A 25,757-nucleotide genomic window follows, 5' to 3' on the forward strand; every position below is an offset into this window, starting at 1 on the left:
ATCAAATTTTTATACTTCTCTTGTTTGTGAGCAACATTCTATTGAAGCTTCAACTTCAAAACTTCAACATTCTGTTAAACAAGATAAGTATAAGACTGTTGATAACTTCAAAATTTTGGTTGCACTTCTTTGGAACGTGATATGGGAACGCGAAGTCCAATATGGGAATATCTTATTAATCAACGGGATGAAATTCAAAGTAGTTAAATGAAAGAGGGGCCATATAAATTTTATTTATCATAATATCCTTTTGAAAATTGAAAAAATTGAATCGAAGGAGGAGCCAATTATTCTCAATGTGGTGATGCTAATTTCGCTTATACTATAATGATGTCGTTTCAGTTTGTCTTCATCTTGTTTTAAATGAAGGAGGTATTGGGAATTACCGATGCCATTTGTAAACCTTGTAACAAAAGTCCCAAGATATCCTAAATGCTATGCATTTAGTTTCAACTACAGAAGAGCTCCTTCAACAATTTAGAGATAAAGAAAAGGGACTTATATGCCCATATTACAGAGATCATGATTGGTGGGAGATGAGGTATGTTAGAATAATTCTAGCACCTATCGCATGTCTACAAGAGTTGTTTTGCGTCCCTCTTCATAATGAGCTAGTAATATTTGTAGCATAGTATCTTGAGCAAGTGCCCTTCCTCCCATATGATTTTCCCAAACTCACATATTTACTTCTCCGAGGTATAATCGGATTCTCAAGGTGTTAAGCACCCCAAGTATTAAAGTGTGAATGATCTCCTATAAAGTACTCCTTGTAACATGTGGTACCTTGTTGCCTTCGCTCGAATGCTTTTTGCATGGTCTTTATCCTCAAGGAATTTCTTTTCCGATTGATATTCCTTGATCGGATCCATCCAAGTTTTTTGTGAGCGTAGCTCGACAACCTTTTTCTTGAGTGTGATGCTCGTCTGTGGGAGTATCTTTAGATGAACTGTGGGGCGACTTTGCCTATAGTAGCAAAGGCCAGTCAAGCAAGCAGCTCTGGTTTTGAATTTTCCTCCTTTGTGATCCTATTTATCTTCACTTTTGGAATCGTTCCTAATAGTTACTGAGCTTTGACCAATTATTTTACCATTTTAGGGCCTTTGGCTTCTATCATAATTGTAATCACGACATGGAGGCACACTCAAAAGAGTCGTAGATAGCTTACATTATACTTTTGAAGTCGTTACCAATTGAAATTTATAGACGCAGTTGGACAACTTGAGATAAGGCGTGGTCTATGGTAAGGCCAGGACTGGGTCGGATCGGTTGATTATCGGGCGATAATGCAACCGACCCGACCAATCGACTTTGTCAAAATGTAGGAACTATTATCTGCCCGACCTTTGTGAGTCGGTTGTTGGCTGGCAACCGATATTTTCGGATTGGTTGCTAGGTCGGTTGACAAATATACCCAATTCTCATTCTGTCCTAAACTACCTCAAAAATCAATGACGAACAAGTCTTTACTCTTCATCGACAGTAAAAGGTGACCCTTAGAGATCCTTATTCTGCTCAAACAAACTCTTGAATCTCGACAAACTACCACTCTTGTTACCCAAGCTCACCAGAATAGGCCCCTACAGCAGATTGTTAGACATATCGAAAGTAAAGAGCCGAACAAGCAAACCCAGCTGCTGCGAAATTTGTCCAGTCAATAGATTATCATGGAGATTGATTACATTCAGGTAAGGTAAGCGTAGAGAGTGAGTTGTGGAGGGATCTTATCGTTGAGGTGATTGGATGAGAGGTTGAGGACAGCGAGGTAAACAAGATATTGCAAATCAGCAAGAATGGGTTCTGAAAGGGCGTTGGAGGATAAGTTGAGAGATTGGTACAATTGGAGAGGTAAGGAGAGATTGAGTCAGATGAGAGAGGAATTTAGGAATCGAACGAAAGTGCAGGGAAGAGGGAGGGGAAAGGGTAGTGATGGAAGTGTGAGAGGAGACTGCCACTATTGGGAGAGTACCGAATATGTAATTCTAGAATTAATATTAATTTGACTATTATAATTACTAGTAAATATTAGACTATTACAATATTAGTATAAGCATTGTAATTACTAATTATTTTCTTTTAAATAAATTATCGGCCAACCGACTTTAAGGTATTTCAAAACCATCAACCGACCCATCTACACATGGAACGGGTGATATTACCGGTCTGACTTTGTGGGTCGTTTGATGGTTGTTTATCGGCTGGCCAGTAATGGGTCAGTTGGCCGATAATGACCGGTAAAACCGACCCAGTCCAGCCCTACTCTATGGTCTAGAGATTCGTGTGGTGGACTGGCAGTAAGAGGACAAACCTTCTCAATCTAAAGAGCATGTGCTCTGATAGTCCTCCAAGTCGCACATTAGGGAAAGATGTTGAGTAGAGGAATAAATCACTTCTCTGAGAAGGATGCGAATGACATCCAAACTACTCATGACGATATATTGGTTGTGGAAGCCATTATTCCCAGTTAAATAGTAAAAAAGATCCCAGTAGATAAGAGCAGCATAACATATATTCTTTTCTACCAGACCTTTAAAGAGATGAATATCTTAGAGAAAAAATTAAAGTAGTCATCAATGCCACTCTATAGTTTTACCACCTACGCGAGGAAGATTCTCTGGTGTTCTTCAGCTACTTCCTAATCAGGTTATGTGTCCTCTTTGTTATATAGAGGTGGAATCTCTGCTTCATTTATTGACTTTGTGTTCAGTTCCTGTCCTAGTATGGAGTACCTCAAAAATGGCACTTAAATTCTTGGCTTTTTGGTAGTGATGGGGTTGTGGCTAGGCTTCTATGGTTTTGAATCCTTGGTTAATTGGTAGTTCCAGTTATTGGCTCTAGTTACCTTGGATCTCACTTGGCGCTATCGTAATGCGGTTGTAATACTTGGAGAGTGCCTACATTTGAGACAATTGCTTATACGTTACATTGGTTGCCACCTCCATTGCATTGGGTTAAAGTGAATTTTGATACAACACTAGGGGTTGATGTCTCTTCTTTGGCTGCTTTAGCTCGTTCTTCTTCAGGGGAAGTGATTTTTACCTCTGTTTTTAGTGGTGCTCGTGTGGATCCTATGGTGGGAGAGGTGATGGCTCTCCGTTTGGGTGCTCAGAGATGTTTAGATCTTTGTCTTGGGGAAGTTGAGTGTGAGGGTGATGCTTTATTAGTTGTTAATGTTGTCTCTAAACCTGAGTTGGTTTCTTTTTGGGAGATTGAGAATTTGATTGATGAGATTAGAGGCATGTTGATTGGGGTTCGGAGTTGGTCTATTTCAAAAGTTAGTAGGCGTTAGAATGCAGACCGCGGCCAGGGGTTTTTCCAGCAGCATTCCCAGTTGTTTTCTGCCGGATTTGCAGGCTTGGTTAGATAGTGGTTGTGATCGTCCTGTTCATTGTTTTGGTCTTTTTCCCTCTAGTGTTTAGCCTGTGTCTGATAAAAAAAAGGGACTCTGTACTTACTGTAAGATTAATCAACCTTCCGGCTACCTTGGGAACTTATCCGTGGTCAAAACTGTTTGTGATCAACTTCCTAGTGGTGGATGTCAAGGACTTCTTACACCGTAGTTTTTGCAATTTACCACCTCAAGATGAAGTTATTTACCGAGTAACGGGAGATGAGAAGTAAGAGGAGATCAAAAGGTAGCCCAAAGTTTCTACTTCGAATCAAGGAGAAGAAGGAGACCTCCATCTTGATTGTAAATTTTGATGCCAAAGAGAAGACAAATACCCCAAAATTGACAACATGTGAAGAGCTGGTGCCAATCGAAACTCAGCAAGGCACCTAAACGAAGTTGTATCTTGGGTCCCAGCTCTCTAAAGAACTTACTGAGGAGATGACCGATCTACTCCTCTCAAAAAAGAAAGTCTTCGCTAGAATTTCAAGTGAGATGCCGAACATAAATGTACAGGTGATCACTCACCACCTTAGCATAAAGCTAGGTAGTAAATCGTTGAAGCAAAAGAAGGAATTTTTTCCCAAGACAAGCAACATCCAATAAAGAGGTGAACAAACTTCTCGAGGCTTCATTCATAAAGAAACTCCATTACCCAGTAATGTCTTTCCATTGTAGCTATGGAGAAGAAATCCAACGGGAAGTGGTGCATTGCATTGATTTCATAGATCTCAACAAGAACTATCCCAAAAGAGTAAATTTTGACGATCAATCAGTTGGTGGATGCCACCTATGGGCAAGAGTTCTTCAGCTTCGTGGATTCATACTCCGGATATCATCAACTCAAGATGAACCCAACTGATGAAAATAGTACCTCGTTCATCGCCAAAGAAAGAACTTACCGTTATAGGGTGATACTCTTTGGATCAAAAATACTAGAGCAACTTGTGAGAGGGTAGTAAACAAAGTCTTCTTTGACCAATGCAAATAGACTATGGAAGACGACATGGTCGTCAAGAGCAAGAAAACTTAGGACCACCTAGCCGAAACTGCAAAAAGTTTTCAACACTCTGAAAAGTTTCATATGAAATTAAATTTAAGAAAAAGTGGCAATCGTAAAGAAGTAGCCCCCGAGAAGCAAGAAAGAGGTACAATGGTTAACCAGCCTAGCAACATTACTAAGCAGACTTATAAACTGGTCCATTAAACTTAGTGAGTTTGACATCTATTATAAGTCGAGGCATGCTATCAAAACTCATACCTTACTTGACTTTTTAGTAGAGCCAATGCCTTCCCGATGAGTAAAGAGCTGAAGAAGAGTATGATCCATAGGTAGTCTAAGTCGATGGATCTTTCAACCACAAATGAAGCGGAGAAGGGATACTTATCTTCAGACTAGGAGGCATATGTATCAAATATGCACTCCGAATCAACTTCAAGGCATTCAATAACGAATTCAAGTATGAATCCATGCTAGTAAGGCTAAACCTCCTGTAAAGCTGGAGGTAAAATATTTACTTATCAATAGTTACTCACAGCTAGTCACTAAGCATATCAAGGGAGAGTTCGAGGCCAGACTCCTAACATGGAGAAGTACATGGGCAAAGCAAATGAACTGCTAGAGAAGGTCTTGATATTGAGATAAACAGGATCCCAAGGGAGGAGAACTCTAGGGTAGATGCACTTTTTTGGCTGGCCTCAACCAGATTTACCTAGGTCACCACCTCAGTTCACCTAGAGATACGTTGAGCATCAAACATGAGCAATAGGTTGATGAGATTGACACTCAAGCAACTTGGATATATTTGATTAGGGAGTACCACTATATAGGTAAACCCTCTAACCACATAGACTGGGCAAATGTATTCGAGCAAGGGCAGCAAAAAGCTTCTTGATAAACAAGTACTCTACAGGAGTTTCTTCACACTCCTATACTTGAGGTGTCAAACACCTTGGGAATTTGACTAGCCCTCAAAGAAGTACATAAAGGAATTTGTGGAAGTCATCTGGAAATAAGATCACAGATTCACAAGGTGTTGCGCTACGGATACTACTGATCCACTATGACAAATATGGAGTAGCTTATACAACGGTGAGATAAATGTCAAAGGCATGTTGACATAACTCATCTCCTACCCATCACACTCAATTCAATCTAGAATCCTTGACCTTTTGATCAATGGGGAATCAACCCGGTAGGACCCTTTTCCCAAGCAACGACACAAAAGAAGTTCCTGTTAGAAACATGTAACTTGCGGAAGCGTATAAAAACCTTATAGATAAACGATAGCTAGACAAGTTTTCAAAATTTTCTTATCAAATGCTAATCACCATAGCATAAACCATATATCAATTAATTGCAAGTAGATTATTTACCTTGAGATCTCTCTGATTTGATCTCTAATAATCAGGAACGAAGGATGGAATCATCGAGTTTGATACTAAGCTCAAACCTATGGATCTTCCACTATACGCACCAATTCCCAAGCTTGGATTGAGTGGGTGGTCTCTTTTCTCCAAGAACCTAAAGAACACAAACCAAAACTAGTGGAAACGATTAGAGAGTAGAGAGGGCAACTGGTGTCTCAAAACTTGTGTTAACAAAACACACACTATGTGTGTATTTATAGGGTCGGCCACACCTAGGGTCTTCTCCCTAGGTGGGCCGGCCTCTAAGCCTCTACTTCTCCTAATTCCGGTCCGTTTTGATTTTCTTGTATCTTCTAGTATTTGGCTTCTGGGCTATAGTGGGGACCAACTACGAAAAATAAAACATGGGCTTTCCATGAATTTAATTGTCAGTCCAAACCCATGGACATAATTATAATTCATAAATTATAATATATTCCACTAAAATATTATAATTGCACTCCCCGTTTTATCTCAAATTAAATATGAGTCTTTCGTTATACTTGTTCATAAAATTCCTCACGTTAAGTTACAGATACCTGTCAATTAAATATGCCACTGACATATAATATTTAATTGACATCTTTAACCACAGGTCTATCAAAAACTCCCCTTCCATTCAGCAACCTTGTCCTCAAGATTAGAAGAAGGAAAATGAGACTTGATGTTATTAGAAAACTCCCAGGTGCTATCGCAATTAGGAGTACCCACCCATATAATCAAAACTTATTGTTGCCTATTCATCAGTTGACGTATCTACTTAACAGATTCTTAAAAGAGTGTCAATTTGAGCTCAGGAGAGAGATATTATGGCAGAGGTTGGCTAATAACTCCCTTTGATAAAACCTATTTAAACTGGGAGACATGAAAAATAGGATGAATAGCTGAACTTATGCAAAGCCAGACAATATACCACTTCTCCAATTTTTTCTAGAACAATAAAATTGACACGAAGTTGATCTAAGATGGCATCACGACTCTGCAATAAGACAGTCACATCCTCTAGCACAGTAGGATCTCCAGAACATTTTAAAAGCTGAGGGGGACCACGCCCATATAAGGCCTGAAAAAGGTGTCATACTAGCGGAATGATGGAATGTAGTGTTGCACCAATACTCAGCCCATGGAATCCAAGTTGTCCATTACTTTGGATGGTCACTAGCAAATTGGCGTAAATATTCCTCCATACATCGGTTAACCACTTTTGATTGTCCATCCGTGTCTAGGTGATATGCGATGCTCATTTTCAAAGTGGTGCCCAAGAGTTTAAAGAGCGCTTTCCAAAACTAGCTCACAAAAACGCGATCCCTCTAAGACACAATAGAGGTGGAAAAACCATGCAAACGGACCATCTCATTCAAAAACAAAGTAGCTACATCCTTGGCAGTGAATAGATGGCCTAATAGCAAAAAATGAGCATATTTAGTAAGGTCGTCAACCACCACCAGCACCTTGTCACGAGGCGAACCTCCCACAAAGTCCATTGTCAATCATCCCAAGAAGCTTTTGGAATTAGTAATGGCTAAAGTAGCCCTTGGGGGTTGAGGGTGGAATACTTATGCCACTGACATATTTCACATCAAGTGACAAGTTTTTTAATATCGTCCCTCATACCAGCCTAGTACAACACATGAGAAACACGTTTCAAAGTACACAAATAACCTGAGTGACCACCCTTGGGAGTCGAATGAAATTCAAGAAGTAAAGTTTGTATAAGTGGAGAGTCTTTTGGAAGTGACCTGCCATAATGTAGGAGACAACCCCCAATCCAAGAATAAAGATATTTGCTTGCAGGTGCCACAATAATTGACTAAATAACCATTTAAGACTTGGGTCACGCATGACTTCATCTTGCAAATCAAGTAGAGCTGTGCAAGTATAGAGCTACCAACTGCATAAAGTTCGCATCAATCAGTAGTTTCTCAGAAGAAATATTGAAATTTAGAGCGTGAGATTCCTCTCGTCGTGATAGAGCATCCGCTGCCTTATTTCCCTATCCGGGTCAGTATTGGATCTCGAAATCAAAACCAATCAGCTTCGTGAGCCATCTTTGCTGGCCCTCGTGCACCAAACATTGATCCAAGAGAAACTTGATACTACTTTGATGTGTGCAAATTAGAAAGCGGCAACCCAAAATGTAACAGCCTGCCCCCTCAAGTCTAGTAACACTTTGTCCGCTTTGGGCCTAACTAGCCCTTATAGCTTTGTCTTCTCATGTGGTCACCCATCTCAATATTGCTTTCGTAGAAGCACGTTTAATTGCGGAGTTTTTTATGGGATTTGGTGCCGCCACTCCAAGGAAAACTGGTTGTTACTAGTTTAAGAGTTTGGCCTATTATATTCTATACTTCCCCTCAAGCATTGTCCGATGTGGGATAGTGGACATGCCTCATGTGCCACATGTTGTACCCCCCTCAAGAGCCATGCACATGTGTTGACACACAGAGACCACATTCCACCCCACTTAAGAGGCTCATGTCCTCGTGAGCGCACCCACGCAAGACCATGAGTACCATACCGACCCAACCAATCGATTTTGATACCAACTATAACAGTCCGCCCCCTCAAGTCCAATAACACTTTGTCCGCTTTAGGCCTAACTAGCCCTCACAGCTTTGTCTTGCCAGGAGGTCACCCATCCCAATATTGCTCTCACAGAAACACGTTTAATTGTGGAGTTTTTATGAGATTTGGTACCACCACTCCTAGGAAAATCGGTTATTACTAGTTTGAGAGTTTAGCCTATTATATTATGCACTTCCTCTCAAGCATTGTCCGAAGTGGGTTGATTGACATGTCTCCTGTGCCACACATTGTCCCTCCCTCAAGAGCCATACACACTTGCCGACACACAGAGCCCACACTAAAGGTAATGGCACCATTTCAGGGTAGCTAGAACTATGGCCATGAGTTCCCTTTCATACACCGACTTCACTTGAGCTTTGGGTGATAAGATTTTGCTATAATAGGTGACAGAATGTCTCTCTTGCATAAGAACAACCCCTATGCCAGTCCCTGAGGCATCAGTTTCTACAATAAAAGTTTGGTGAAGTTCGACAATGCTAAGACTGGTACGGTGATCAAGGCTTGCATGAGAGCTTCAAAGGCCTCACATTTGGAGTCATTCCAATGAAAAGAATTCTTTTTTAATAAAGCGGTAAGTGGTGCAACCAGTTTACCATAGTTACGAAAAAATCACCAGTAATACCCCGTTAATCCAAGGAAGCCTCGCAAGGCTTTAAGAGTAGTTGGCAGCGGCTAGGATACTATGTTATGCACCATTGTGGCCCAAATATTCGATTCGTTGCTTGGCAAACACACATTTCTTCTTATTAACTAACAAAGTGTGTTGTTGGAGAATTTCAAAAGCACTTCGTAGGTGAGAAAGATAAGAACTCCAATCATTGTTGAAAATTAATATATCGTCAAAAAAGACAAGGATAAATTTACGCAAAAATGGCTTGAAAATTGCATTCATCAAGGACTAAAAAGTGGATGGGGCATTTGTTAAACCGAATGGCATAACAAGAAATTCGTAATGCCTCTCATGCGTACTAAAAGCTATTTTTTCCATGTCTCCTTCACGTACTTGGATTTGATGATAATCGGATTTCAAATCCAACTTGGAAAAAATGGTGGCACCATTGAGTTCAAGAAGAAGATCATCTATGATAGGAATGTGAAACTTATCCAGGATGGTGAGCTTGTTCAATGCATGATAATCCACACACACACACGCCACCCTCCATCCTTCTTCTTCACTAATAACACCGGACTTGAATAAGGGCTAACACTAGGTTTGATAATGCTCGCAACCAGCATTTCCTTCACCAGAGTTTCAATCTCAATTTTTTGATAATACGGATAACGATAAGGGCAAATATTGGGAGGATGTGCCCCTTCCTTGAGACGGATGGCATGATCCTGAACATTAGAGGTAGGTAGTCCTGAACCAGGGGAGAAAATGGGGGCAAACTCTATCAATAACTCCTGTAATTCCAGTGACAAAACTACCGGTAAAGCATCTGAACCATATCTGCACTCCCCAAATCCAGTTTTAGAGAGGGTAGGATCCCCTTGCCAAATCACCTTCTTCCCCGCCATACTAAACTTCATTGTTAGAGTTTGATAATTTGATGAAATGTCCCCAGGAGATTGCAGCCAAGCTATGCCTACAACCATATCTGTATTCCCCAAATCCAGCACATGGAATGATTCTTGTATTTGGACTCCCTAAACCGACAATAAAAGGTCACGACAAACTCCAGCCCCATTGACACAAACTCCATTGCCAACTTGAACAGTGAATTTGTGTTGCTTATCAATTGTTATTTTCAACAACTAAACCACTTCAGAAGAGATAAAGTTATGCGATGCCCTACTGTCAATTAACACAATAACCTCATTCCCCTCCAATTCACCCCTGACCTTAGAGTATTATTGTTAGTTGATAGTCCTATGATAGAATTCATTGAGAGTTCAATTTGTTCCCCTGCTTCAGCTCTTACTGGTTCAACCTATAATGCTTCGGTATGCTCCTGCGTTTCAATTGGGTTAGACTCTTTGGCCATAATGAGTACCTGAAGAACCATGTTCTTGCATATATGGTCTGGATGGTACTTATCATCACAATGGAAGCAAAGCCTTTTATCGCGTCGAAGTTATGCTTCTTTCTTAGATAGACGTCGAAACGAATCCCGTTTGATACCCATAGGAGCAGTGGAAACCAGTTTAGTATCACTTGGTCCATGTCTGGATTTTGATGGAGACCAAACTGGGTCCGACGCTCTACCCAAACTTCCAAAGTAAGAGATCGTGTAGCTTATAGAAGAGGAGGAAGAACGTAAGTTTGGAGATAATGAAGTTGGGCTTTGGGTAAGGGTTAAAGCCTCATTTCTATCCTCACCTCTCTAGGTCAACTCCATGAGGCTTGCTAAGGTAAGTGGTGGGCTTAGTCTGATTTTGGCCCGGATATCCTCTTTAAGAGCAGTCATGAAAGTAGTCGCCAGTATCTCTTCGTGACGTCATGGAGAGGGGCTAATATTTGTTCAAAAAGCTCCCTAAGCTCTGCCACACTACCAGTCACTGCCCATAGTCACTGCCCACCTGAGAGTTACGAAATCATCGCAACAAAGCAGCTAGAAAAGCCGGCCAAGTCAAAATAGGAGACTCACCTCCATTCACTGGAACCACCCTAAGGCATTCCCTTCCAAACAGACAATAGTTGTAGGTACCTTTTCATTCTACAGAACTTGATTGATAACAAAATATCGTTCCACCCGAAATAGTCAGCCAAAGGGATCCTCCCCGAAAAACAGTGGCATTTCCAATCGCCTCCTGTGAATATCACCATTAGATGCAGAACGACGTTCAAGTTGATGGGCCTCTTCAGGGGCATATGAAGATTCCCCAACTATGGGCTCCTTGCCTTTGTTGTCTGCCACATGGCCTCGCATTAGGTCTCTCATTTCTACCATATACAACTTCATTGTATCCATATCATTCTTCAGATCTTCCACGATACTCTTTAGCTCCCCAACATCTTTCTTCAAATCATCAGCCCTACCTTCCATTCTAAACTTGACCATAGCAAGGACCACTCCTTTGATACCAAATGATAGACTCACAAAATAAAGAAAAAAGAAATTTGTATTACTGAAAACAAGATGTCTGTTACAACCCATGAACAATAGAAAGAAAATATAAACCCTAATCTTTGCATATTGTTTAATAACCACATGTCTATCAACGTCCATGAGCGGACTCATCATTGGTGAGAGTTCGCCATCTTTGTCTGGTGGGGAATAGATTTTGAGAGGGAATGCATACGAGAGAAGCAATTTCAAAAGGGAATGGGTAAGAGGGTATAGACTGATTTTGGTTCTTGGGAAGAGTGATTTGGGCTTTGATTTAATGATATTGAATCTCAGCCATTAGATCAGATGGATGACTCAGATGAAATAAATTCTAAACCACTCTAGCCACTCCCATCCCACGATTATTTCAATTTTCCACAAACTCGAATCCACAAAATGTTTGGTCATGCTTCATAAGATCTTCGTAGGTCTGACACACCGGCATTCAAGAGAGCAAATCCAAATTTTATAGAAAAAAGAACGAGAGCGAGCAAATCCAAATATTGACACAGAAATATGACACGACATGACCAACTTTCAAACTAACTACCCAAATATAACGCTTGCTATTAAGTTCTATTATATTGTCCAACATTTTACTCCAGTAAAAGACATATTAGCTCAACATTGAAGTTATGAAACTGCTAGGAAAAGTAAGACAAACAAATTCCTTGGCCCACCAAACAGTAGGCAAGGAGTTCATCACTAAAATGGGGAAAAAAGGGAAAAAAGAAAAAAAGAAAAAGAGAGAGGCAGTTGGAAATAGCAAACAACTTATAGGCTGATTCACCACAACAAAGTACCAGACTACCAGCTATGGTGCTGTCAAGGATATTGAGGACGTGCAGCGGCTCCCACAAACCAATGTTGTCACTTGTTGCTAGCGCATAAGCAAATGTACTCCCCAACCTCAGACAAATAGAATCCACTTTATTCAGCTTACTATAAAATGAGTTATTCAACAGTAGTCTCATATACGAACCTTATTTGGTACCTCGTAAAAAAATCACTGAGCAGAAAAGCCGCAATACACAATTACTCTCTCATGAAAGTGACTTGCACCTCCAGGTGAATATCTGTACACTTTAATGATTCCTGAGCAATGATTGCCTCCGCCTCTCAAGCTTTGACCTCCAGTTACTGTCACCATTCATTGGCTTCAAAAATCCTTCTCCTTTGGTTTCCGAGTGGATCAAGGACTGAAGTCTTCTCAAGTGTCCACAGCACAGGGTATGATCAGAACAATCATTGGCATTAAAATCCTTCCCATCAGGACTGAACAGCTTCTGATGAGGGGAAAGCCACTTTGATTGCAAGTATGGGAGAGATCTCCATGGAGGAAGAGGCATTGAGTTTTGCTTGAGAGAAGAGAAGACCTTGCAGCATCAACCATGAGTTGGAGATATTGTTTCAGCCGTGCTAAGGAGCCCACATAAACTACGGGCAGTGATTTCAATATTCTATTGTAAGAGTCAACTGCTCTAGCAATTTCAAAGTGGCTTCGGAAATCAATATCGATGATCAAACGCTCAGAGTTTCCACTGTTGTTATAGTTCACCACATCAATATATTCGTGATCCCCTGTAGCAGATGTGAAGATCAATAACTATTTTAATGCTCAGTGGCGCAAGTAATGAACAACTAACAAAAATTCCATGCCAGGAAAAATGAAAGAAATAAGCATTACCATTTAATAATCAACTCAATTAAGCAGAAGTCCTAACCCTACAACTTGATCACACTGCCTTCTCTAAAATACTTTCAACTACCCCAAAAGAAATTTTGCATTTTAGGATTCCGGAAGAACATCAATTCCAGAGAGAATGACCATTGAACTTGTAGTTTAAATCATCAAAAAAAACTGAGTCTTTCTTTTTCATAAGGGGAACAACCTCTCCATTCATAAACACAGGAAAGGAACCAAATGCACAAAATTAATTTCCCAAAACCTTTAAAACGTGACCATAATGTTGAGACAAAAACAAGTACTCTAATTCCCTTAGGATCTTCCTTCAATAACTCAAAAATCCAAAGGACCAAGAAGAATATAAAACATGGTAAAATTTGCGACTCAAAATGACAAGGACAACAAACCTCAAGGAACTTTGCCACTACCCTGCCACCTGGATGTGCACACAGCAGCATCATAACCAGAAAGTCTCAAGAGCTTTACAAGAGAAAATCTTATGCAGCTGGCATTGCATGGAGCTGACTTGACAAAGTGAAGTTCTGTGCTATTGATAGATAGCATAAGAGAATGAACCACAGATAGCAGGTCGCCCTCAAATTGGACCCCTGAGGGCTTAAAAAACTGTGGCAATAAAGGTATTATAATTAGGACTGAATCATCTTGTTATACTAGATGAGAAGTAATCAACATAGCATTCAAATACACTATTGTGTCATTGCACAATCATGGAAACTTCTTTGTTAATTGGAGTGCAATAGTAAACTTCTCGAACTCAGCCGTAGAAAACAAACAACAAATATGGAGCATGTATCAACATGGTAAGAGAAGCAATAAAGGACATAGTGAATACAAGTCCACAGGCTGAGATAGTCACTAACTCAATGAGTCAATATCGCTAACTCAATGGGTCAATATCAACCCCACCCAAGAAAATGAAAAAGAAAAGAGGAAGCCTGCAATACTACAACCTAGTGTGTTTTATTTAAAAGGAAAGCATCAAGTGTACAGAACAGGTGTTAGGTTTGCAGGAGATTCTTCAGATATGTCTCCTGTCAATTAATCACTACATCAGTGAACTACATGGTACAGAGAGTGGATGAAAGCCCAATGATCATATCTGGGATACTCAACAATAAATTGTAGGAAATTTATATCTCCATCAGTGGGTGGAAAATGGGTGAGAACCAATCTTTTCAAAAAATTGTTCGAGCTTTAACATCCAGAAAGATGGCAAACATTGATAAAACATAAGACACGATTCAAAGGTCATCATAAGATATCTAGTATGCCATTCTCCCTAAGATTGGAGCAGTTGATTCCAATATTAAACATTTAAGTTCATTTAGTTCGTTGGAAATAGAATGAAACCAAATCCTAATTCTAGGTAAATGGTCTATCATCTTCGTAAAGAACAATAATCCAATCATTTCAGTTCATTGCTCTATTAAAACTAACGAGGATTGGAAATGAATAAAATTCCAATCCCTATTCCACTCAATATGAACCAAATAGACCCCGAGCAACATAGAAAGCAGATTAAACTCTAATGAGACTAATCCATCCTGCATATTGGAAGAAGAATGATGCATTATATGTATTTGGTTTTATTATGTACTTTTTAATGTTCTTTTTTTTCTCGATTCTGAATTACGTAATTCCAGCAATTAAACAAGACCGGCCTTATATGTTTTTTTAAAGCAAATCACAACTACAAATCTCACAGATGAAAAAAGGAAAGAAACGACGATAAAGTAACATCAATAAATGCACAAAGAGTGTCTCTAGTAGGATAATCATAAAATTGATAAGCTGATTCACATCAAACTGATTATATTCTCTACCCATGAAAACAAACAACGTATCCAGTACAACATGGAAATATCCTAAGGTGTCATCTTGAGTCAAAGTGAACAACTTATAGCTAACTTCATACGCAAAATGCATTACAGAACAATGACGATTTGAAGATGAATTGCAAACATGTAAATCATCTTAGATTGCTGTTTTGCGACCATTCAATCTCTTCTCCAATAAAAATGTACTATTTACCAGTTTGACTTTCAGTTACTTATATAATCATGAATTCATTCTACTCTATTTCTTGAATGGAAGAAGGCTTTTATTCAAAAGGGCAACCAGATGGTGCCCCCAGAAAATATAGTTGCTTTCAATGTATTTATGCAGAATAGTTATATGGTAAAAGTTCTTCAGAATCAAATAAAGAGCAATTACAAGTTATGATTAAATAGAAGATAAAAGCTATAGGATCATGTCCAGTCCTACAACTGTGATCAGAGTAATCATGCGTTAAAAAAAAAGCAAAAGAAAACCCAAAATAAAACATCTACATTAATTTCATTCACAGTTTTCACCAGCGATGGGAAATTTTAAAACATATATTAATTCAAAACTATATACGGAAAATAATGTAAATAGAGGAGTTGGTGAACGGTTGAATTACCGATAGTTTGTCCACTTGGTGAGCGAGATCAGAGAATCCCGAGTTGCTGTCGCTGCTACACCAGGACTCAGCTCCCCCGCTTCCGCCGTTCTCGAGGAAGTCGCTGACCATGAGAGCCAGGTCGTGCTCGCTCTCGTGGCTGAAGGCTCCTCCCATCTGCCTCACGCCTCCTCTTGTCGCCCACCACTCCCTCGCCCCCACGGCTGCCGCAGCCGCACACAACACCCTGCAGTCCATCCCTCCACCAACTCAAACCCTCGAATTCCCCCTCAGCCTCTCTTCCTTCCACCAATCAACAATCACCAATAACGCCCCTCACGAACCAATGTAAAACTATCACTAATCACGTAAAGCAGCTTATAATTACTCAAAACCCTAACTTCCCTAAGCTTCAAAATTGAAATTGTATTTTGTATTTTTTGTAATATAAGAAAAAGAAAACGTATATGTCTTTCTTCCACCGATCGTGTTCCTTCTGTACTACGTTTTCCAGTTTTGCTTATTAGTTTTTCAATCAATTAAATACAAACAAGGCTTCGCATTCACAATTCACAATTCACATTCCAGAATCCGAATCGCTCTCGTTTTCCGAAAACAAAAACAAGTCTAAAAATCACTCGCCGTTTCCTTCTTCGTTGGTTACGAAGAAACGGTGTCCTATTCGGAGCTCCGATTGTTATCCAGATGAGGCTGAGAGAGGAGGAGAACAAGAAAACGAAGAGGGAAATGAGAATCTTGTGATGGAGAGGAAGACGAAAGGAACGAGAAGCAGGTGAGTAAATATAAAAGTCGTGACAAGGAAATGACGGGAATTGCCCTGGGCTTGTTGCGCAATTGCGAGGAATATACCGAGTATTTCGAGGGCAGTGGACAAGGATAGGTCGGAGTAAATTTGAATGCAGACGGTATATGGAAGCCCGGGGCTTTTTTAACATTAAAAATTTTTATTTTTATTTTTAAAAATCCTAAATATGTAGTGTTCATCGTAACGAACACAAGGATATATTTTTTGTTAGAAACAAAAATCAAATTCAACATCAAAAAGACACGACAATTCTACATCATCGGATATAAACTCAAAATATTCAATGTTTTGATCCCGATGAATTTGATTTTTGTTTCAAATAAAAAATATACCGTTGAATTCGTTATGAAAAATACTACATATTTATGATTTTTAAAAATAAAAATAAAATTTTTTATTACCTTAAAAATACATTACAGCGGAACCTGCTGTAATTTTATTACAGCAGGTCCCGGGCACCCGACGGTATATGGAGTTTTGTTCATACGGGGCGTTTTAACTTTTGTAGGCTTGCTGCTCCGTTGGCGTCTGATTTGGCCAAACAGAAATAACTACTGTAGATATTATATCAGTTAGTATTTAGATTTTGTTGTTTTTTTTGTTACGATATTCTGACAGAGAAGTTGATTAAACCTCATAAACACGACCATATACGTAGGCTTCACTTTAATTTTATTTTTCCCAAAAAAAAGAAACCAAAATTTTCAATTAATTACCGATAAATCCCTCATACAAGGTTTAATACCAATTAATACTTTATTAAAAGTATTATACCAGTAAGTTCCATTAATATTTCATTAACTACAAACTTAATTAATAGTTAAAAAAATAAAAATACAATTTACATGAAAATAAATTTTAGCCCCACATGTATATGCAGGGGTGGCTCGACCCCTAGGGCAACTAAGGCAGTCGCCTAGGGCCCCAAATTTTTGAGGGTCAAAAATTTTTTTTATAAAAAATTATACATTTGATAATTGTGACCATGTGGACCCAAAATAATTAAAAAGCTACCTATTAACCTATTAGTAAAATTTCATGTCGGTACCTTAAGGAGAATTTTGGACATCTAGGTCTGCTCAAAAAAAAATGGACACGTAAGGTACCTATGAAAAAATGTCAATTACATCACTATCATCGCTATATGTCAGTTCATGTTAGTATTTCAAACATGAAAGAAAAAGTTTCAAATCCAGACAATTCTAATGACGGTTCACTGCACACCATCGCCATTAGACTTTCCTCGTTGAGATGCATAATGCCTAGTCATATTCTGTCCAAAATGGCCACCGGAAAGGGAGACCCGAAGTTGACCCATTTTGCTAGCGTAACGTTTCTAACAGTAACATACAATCTCAGATTTGTAGTAACATAGAAACAGTAACGTACGATCTCAGTTATGTATGAACTCAGATATGATCTCAGATCTAACAAGATGAAGACGAACACTAATAATAAGAAGAATAAGAATAAGAAAATGAAGAAGATGATTGTGGAGATGCGATGGTGGTGGAGTAGCGATAGTGGCGGTGGTGGAGATAGAGGCAAATGTGGTAATGGTGGAGATGGAGAGTAGGTGTCTTAGATGTAGGTATTTTTTATTAGATCCATGCCTATTGAAGAAGAATGGTAAATATGAGATTATGTAATTATTAATTTTGAAAATATGTACTTATGTGGAAAAGAAGTACTTATATGTCAAAGTGTTTTTTTTGAAAATATGTACTGAGGTCATGGGTTCTAGTCTCACCTCCTCCGAATATTTACAAGGAGGTGTGTGGGCTTCGTCTGCCCCTACGTGGGCTAGATAGTCTGCCCCTGCGTGGGCTTGATTTGTGCCTCCTGCGTGGGGCCTGTTGACACCTGTACTTTCAGAAGCTTGATCTGGTGGTGTGTCGTATATTGTGTTTGTACTTGTACTCAAAAAAAAAAAAAAAAAGTATCCAACCTAAGTATTCAACTTTCATAAAGTTGGCACTAATATGTCATTTTTTTGTCTTCTAGTTAAAAAAAATACTAGACTCGTATTCTCCTTCACAACAAGGTGTACATGCAAGTCCATCTTTCATTTTTTATTTTAAATTATCAATTACCAAAAAAATCATTTATGTGCATTTATGATTGCAATTTTAGCTGTCATCTTTAAAACACAATTTACAATACAAAAATTTTACACACTTGACATCTTGATCATTGTTCTTCTCACTTCTATGTTCTTCTTCAGTTCTTCTTCCCCATGGCTAACGACTTGGCATCTTCAGATCTTCTCAGCTTATTCTCTAGTTTTTGCAATCAATTTTCACATACAATTTTAACCATTTATATTCTTCTCTTGGTTTGAATATAAATTTTAATTAGTGATTTTGCATCTCAAAAAGTAAGAAAAGTAAATTTTAAATAATATTTAAAAATTATATTAAATTTAAAAGGGGCTCAATTATAATATTTGCATATGGTCTCCAATTATGTTGAGTCGCTCATGTATATACGTCGTGTTTTCCTTTGTTTTATTATGAGATATCATGTTGACATCATTCTTTAAATAAACTTTAGGGAGAAGTATGCTTGAAGCCCCTATACTTTGTGAAATGGATCGTTTGAGCTCTTGTATTTTTTTTTTTTTGCTCTTTCAAGCCCTCCTACTTGGAATAATGGCCGACGTTAGCCCCTCAGTTCACTTTCTATCCACAAATGCTTATGTGGCACTTATTATTTGACATGACATTTAATTGCTCCAAAAAACAAATGCTGATGTGGGCTTAGAAAAAAAACAAAACGAATCTTCCTTAGGGCATTTCATCCTTAAGGATTTCATAAATGCAACTGCACAGCTTCGATTTCAAAGACGAACCTTCGATTTCATACACGTTGGTTGCGAACTCCAAGTGTGGGCTCCTTCTTCATTTTGATCTTTGTTGAGTGGTTTAATGTGTGTGGTTGTGATTATGGTTCATGTAGGATGTGCGATTTGGCTTTCGATTTGGGTATTATGATAGGGTTTTGTTTAGGGTTTAATTTGGGGTTTCATTTGAGGTTTCGTTTAGGGTTTAGGGAGTGGTTTTTGTTTGGGTCTTTTCTTTTGGGAACCTGTAATGCTAGTGTAAAGAAAGATTACATGAACAACACAGGGTTTCTACTTGGATATAGTGTAAAGAAAGATGAATAGATTACATGAACAACACAGTCTTCCTACCTGGCTTACCTCCAAACCAACCGATTTTGAAAATAATGGCACATCATGTCCCTGAATCTCCTCTAATCCCTTCCTCATTTTCTCAAAAAATACTAAATATGAACCAATTTACATAAACAAATCACTTTTTATAATTTATTCAGCCGCCTCTCTCTCCAATTTTCTCTCAACCAAAGCTTCTCTCATCGTACAAATCTAAGGAGGAGACCACCATCTCCTCCTCCATACATCTTTTAAGTTTGTTGATTCCTCCGTACACCCCTTTTAAGTTTTGTTGATTTGTTACTGGTTCGTAACTCTAGTCTACAATATATGTACTATTCAATAAAGAATACGTAAGGTTTCTTCACCACACCATCTCTTGTGAAGATGAAATCTGGTTCTCATCCAGTTGTCGTGGATTATTCATAGCATCAGTCTGTTGGTCTATTTCAGTGATATGTGTACAATGATGAGACTCCTATATCTGGTGGAAATGGTCTTTCTTGATAAAGGAGAAGTCAAGAATCTTGATCCAATCCATATGTGTTGTTTTGCATTTTGTCTTTGTTTAGTCAGTCTGGATTTAGCATGGGACAATATTATTTGGGTACATTTTGATGTTTTTCGATGTTAGTCTGGTGTTGCCCGATGTTAGTTCGGTGTTTGTTCTTCGGTTTTATTGTTCCTCTACTAGTGTCTGTAAATTCCTAGACTGCTAACGTGGCGCTAGGTGTAAGATTTGCTACTATAAAATGAAGTGTTGGGGTTTAACTCCTCATAAAGACATCACTTTTTATTCTATATTTCTATTTGTTAACCAATATAAGACTTGTGCCCTATCACACGTATGCTTAAACCCAATAAATTTATTTTTATCATCTTTGATAGTGATGCCATAAATTTTGGGTAACAATAACAAATTAGTAGAAGCATTTTGGAAAAAAAAACAAATAATTTCATTTTCTAGAAGGTGCCCCATGATTTTAAGAAAATAATACTCCTTCCATCCCATTTTAATTGTCCCCTTCAATTTTACACACAGTTTAGAGAATTGTATTACTCCTCTTCAATTTGACATTTATACTCTCATTTATAGAAGACAATTAAGATGTCAATGACTCCTTGAGAATTCACTCCATTAGCTTTTCAATTTAAGGGTAAACAAGGGTAAGATGGGAAAAATGGATGAAATTAGTTTTAATCAATTGAAATAGACATGCATTTTGAGACATCCCAAAAAGGAATAGAGGACAATTAAAATGGGACGGAGAGAGTATATTAATTTTATTGCCCACTTAAGCTCTCAAACTAAAAGTAGCCAATCAAACATTAATGTTTCAAAAAGTTTGTCGGCCAACTAATACCAAAAAGAAAGCCCAATCTGGGATGTGACTAATTTGTGCAATGACTCTAAAATCGACCACTTCCATCACGATTCTAGGGTGGCAAAAAGAAAAGGGGGTTTTTATCATAAGGATAAAATTTAAAAATTGTATTTTAACAAGGATAATCTAAAAAAATTTTTAGAAAAAAAGATAAAGTCTAGCAATTTATCAAAATACCCTCCCTCATTCTTCTTCCTCCTCCTTTCTTCTTCTTCCTCTTTCTTCTTCCTTGTGTCACCATATTGGAAGTTGGTAATCCGACCATCATTTTCGATGAACGAACTACCGAAATGAAGCTCTTGGTCAGCCTGATCAAAGCCCAATCATCACCAATAGTAGAAAATCACTTGAGTCATCGAAAGAGCTTCGTGAAATCATGGTCACCATTTGAAAAAGAATTAGATCCGGCCAATACAGCCAGGGCTGACGACCATCAACACCTCCAATCAACTCCACAGACTAAGGCGCATCACCTTTGAGGTTTTATTGCTTTTTTGAACTTTTTTTTCCATCTGAAATCGGATCTAAATCTGCAGATAATATATTTGTTTCGTATATGATATTATATCTGTTTTGTATCTGTCAATATTATATATGTTTTGTATCAGTCAATATTCTTCTAAATCGAATATGAATATGCAGATATTATATCTGTTTTGGATCTGTTATGATATGTTATCAATTTTGGCCTTTTTGAAACTTCAAACAGATAACATTTTATTAAGGACAGATAACATTATGACAGATATCAAATTAATCGAAACAGATAACATATCTTCTGCTGTTTGTAGATCTCACATTAGAACAAAAAACCATGAAAATCACCACAAAAACTGTCGAAAATAATGATGTGATGACAGATCGAAGGAAAACAACAAGATCTACAAGTCTCGTGGTGAGTATGAGGAAATCTAGTTCGAACACAACAAAAATCCGGTTGAAAAATCACTAAAAAATGTCATAGAACTCTCAAATAAGCCACGAGGAGCGAAAACAAAGCTTCTGGCAACGTAGACAAAGCTTCTGGCGGAGATCCAAGATGAATCATGTGTAGGAGGCATGTGACATGTTTGAGGATGAAGATAAGGGTATTTTAGATAATAAAACCATATATTTTGACTTTTTGTCTTTCTTGGAATATTAGTTCAAACTATATAGATTTTATGGAATAATACTTTTAAGAGTGTCCTTATTGGAACAAAACTTTTCGATGAGAGATTTATCCTTAATTTTCTCAAAAAAAAATCAATTATATTTACATCTCAACCAGGTTGAATTTCGGATATATTTAATTCACTAAATCAGAATTGATTTAACTCCTAATAAGTAATTCGGACAATAAATTAATCCGGCGTAGAGTTCGGACAAGTAAGTCGGATAAGATTTCTATATTTGGACCAGGACGGTTTTAAACCGAACAAAATTTTATGTTTGGACCTAGATTTCAGACATATAACTTATATGCAAACTTGATTTAACCAAATCGGAAAATTTGGTTATCCGACATGGGCATAGTTTTGCCACCCCTACACAATTCCACTTGTGTTGAAATGAGTCATAGTAATGTACTTAATCCTGTCTCTAATGGTTGTACCAAACAGAATCTAAGCCTACGTACTTGAGATAAATAATATGATTATAAATAAACTCATTTTTTATGCTTTTTTTTTCTTTTGTGATTTCCAGAACTTACCAACAATAGCTATGGTTTTTGGTTTAGGCAAAAATTTCAATCACCAAACGGTACCTTAATTAGTTGAAAATCTAAATCAATAACCTCAAAATACCCTGGAGTGCCATGCTGGAGTTTCACCAAACCTAAGAGGCTAAGGTTCTAATGATGTCCAACTACTCTTCAACAAACGCGCCAGCCTTCTACAATAGTTGCTGATACACCTACCTACATTACAAATATTAGGCTAGCATTACTCCAATAGAAAAAATTTCAGATCAACCCACTTATCAGAAGATACATTTAAGTCAACTTCACATTACCTAAACAAGCAAAACATGGGCAAACAAGTACAATTCCACACTAACAATGACGTAAAGTAAAGCTTCAGCTGGATTTACAGAAGATAAAAGAAATAAACAGAGCTAGAAGGAAGAAGAGAAGAATTGTACAATGTAAGAATTCATTGCATGAGGAGCCAACGGCTCAATTGTACAATATATATTACAGTCATATTGATATGACCTGTAAGAGAATAAAACATATTTGAATATGAAAGAATGGGTTGATCCAACAGAGAGAGCTGGACCACATAACAGTCCAAAGACTTGAACAATGTAAGTAGGCCCAAACACCATTCAGCTCAATAGACTTGAAATGTAAAGAGGCCCAAAAGAATAATTGAAGCCTAACTTAGGTCTATCATCATCTCCACTTGAAGATGGGTTGCGAACTTGAACAGAGATGGAGGAGGGCGACGAAGTCGATGAAGGTTCTTCTCAATCTATCATCCTCCTCAAGTTGAACACCATCTGAGAGTATATTAAACTTGTTTACAAGAGTCTGTAATCGGAGAGCGGAAACTGATTTTGTGAGAATATCAGCCGGTTGATCTTGCGACTTGAGGTATGTCAAGCGAATCAAACCGTCTTTAATTTGTCTCTTGTAAAATGAAGGTCCAGTTCAATACGTTTAGTCCTTTCGTGGTCATAAGTCTTTTATCTTAAAATAGCTTGCTATGTAGTTTTTAACTTCCAGAAGTAAATGTTAAATTCCAATCCATTATCTGTCCTTATAACTTAAAACTCTTCTATGAAAATGTGTCTTAACAGGGTTAAGAAAAGCCATTATGTAAGTTCTGGTTTGTGATTTTGATGTCATTAGATATAACCAAGTCATTCTGATAAAATCATCCACAATTGTAAGGAAATATTTGTATCATTCAATTGATTGAATGTGATTAGGTCCCCAAATATCCATGTGCATTAAATCAAAGCTTTGCTCTGTGCATGTTGTACTAGTAGCAAAAGGTTGTCTTTTCATTTTACCAATAACACATTCCTTACAATTAAAATCTTTGTGACTTGGGACAATCCTAACAAATCTGGATACATTCTCAAATGGACAAATGGGTGAAGAAGTGCAAGTTGCTGCTCATCTTCTTTCAGAAATTACATTAACCCCTTCTACTGTGAGGATTGTTTTGAACTACATCCAGTCTATCGACAATCCCATGGCAAGTATTGAAGAAGCAATGACAAGAATACACTACCGACCAACACAATCAATGTGTTACTTCACAAGTAGATGTCGATGCAGTATCGATCCTTACATTCTTAAGGTATTTTTCTATATTGGCAGCAGATTTAAGGACTTGCTTCTCATGAATTTTTATCCAATAACACTTTTGTTCTTTCTATAACCCCTTATTACAGCACCTGGCTTAAATATATTGGGAGCATGGAGTGAGGAATCATCCCCTACCAATGAATTGGAAAATCATCGAAAGGTCAAATATAATATTATTTCTGGAAAATCCGTGGCTGCGCCTCATGTGCTTGCTGTAGCTGCCCTTCTTAAAGCAATATATTCTAAATGGAGCAGTGCGGCTATTAAATCAACTCTTATGACCACACGTAATATATACTTAATTATATTATATATTCTAAGCACTAAATTACTATGTCTTATATTTAATGTCAATTTTGCCTTGTAGTCTCGTCAAAAAGCAAGCACAATTCACCAATAACTTACTATAATGATGATATAGCAACTCCTATTTCGTATGACTCAGGTCATCTTAGTCTATAAAAGGCAGCAGATCCTGATTTAGTAAATGATACTTCTTATACTGACTATCTTGTATACCTTGGTGGTGTAGAGAAGGACATCAACAAATTGAATAAATTTGACCATACATTTAAGTGGCCCAACGATTTAGTTTCATTATACAATCTCAACTATCTATCCATAGCACTCCCTAACATAAAAGGAACTGTAACAGTTAAGAGAACTGTCACAAATGTTGCAGACAAAAATAGTGTTTATCACTTCTATGTTGAACCACCTCTTGGAATCTCTGTAAAAGCTTCTCCAGCTAAATTGGCTTTTGATGAGATTGACCAGAAGTAGAGTTTCACCATTACAGTAACTCTAACTGAAGATGCTAAAACGTATTTGGGAGATAGTTATGCATTTGGGTGATACAGTTGGAGTTATAGTCCCTATGAAGTAAGAAGTCATATAGCAGTTTCTTTAGCTTAAAGAAACTATTAACTTGCTGTGAGAATTGCAGGTGTTGTTAGTTGGGGGAGATGAGCATGAGATGAGTGTGAGGTGAGTGTGGGGTGAGCATGGGGTGAGCATGGTCATGTTTGGTTTAAAATAAATAGTGAGCATGAGTGAGAAAATTCTAATCGCACAATTTTCATATTACCCTTGGGATTATTTTAGCATGATTGCAAGATTAATTTAATGATTATGATTATTTTATAACAAGGTTAAAAGAGTCTTCTACATATTGAAACTCATTCTTTCTTGTGGAGAATAGTCATTCTCATCATTTTGGTGAGCTTGGCTATTCTCCAAAAGGGATAATAGAGGGTGGACTGAGTTTATGATTTCACCCTCTGAAATCAACCAAATAAGAGAATATGTTAATCCCACCCTCATCCCTCCTCAAAACATATATTTTCTTGTTTTTTTAGCTTGTGTTTGGGTTTGTGGAAGTCAAGCTAGTTTTGGGGTTTGTTGTATTTCTATAGTTATATTTCTTGTGTGTTCAAGGTGGGTCCAACAACTGTATGCCAAAAACTTTATCAACATCCAATTGTGTATCAACTTACCTCAAGAGAAAATA

The 25,757-nt window shown here is 37.9% G+C and overlaps 1 long non-coding RNA gene and 1 pseudogene across 1 annotated transcript; one reads left to right on the forward strand and one right to left on the reverse strand.

Annotated features, from left to right (window-relative positions):
• Positions 1–11,970: 11,970 nt before the first annotated feature.
• LOC120001798 lies at positions 11,971–16,374 on the reverse strand (annotated as a pseudogene).
• Positions 16,375–23,390: 7,016 nt separating this feature from the next.
• Positions 23,391–24,539, forward strand: LOC120001421. The gene is made up of 3 exons (XR_005468860.1): positions 23,391–23,524; positions 24,037–24,239; positions 24,334–24,539. It is a non-coding gene; the product is annotated as an uncharacterized LOC120001421 (long non-coding RNA).
• Positions 24,540–25,757: the final 1,218 nt, after the last annotated feature.

Source organism: Tripterygium wilfordii, chromosome 7 (assembly GCF_013401445.1).
Source record: "Tripterygium wilfordii isolate XIE 37 chromosome 7, ASM1340144v1, whole genome shotgun sequence".
NCBI classification, from domain to species: domain Eukaryota; kingdom Viridiplantae; phylum Streptophyta; class Magnoliopsida; order Celastrales; family Celastraceae; genus Tripterygium; species Tripterygium wilfordii.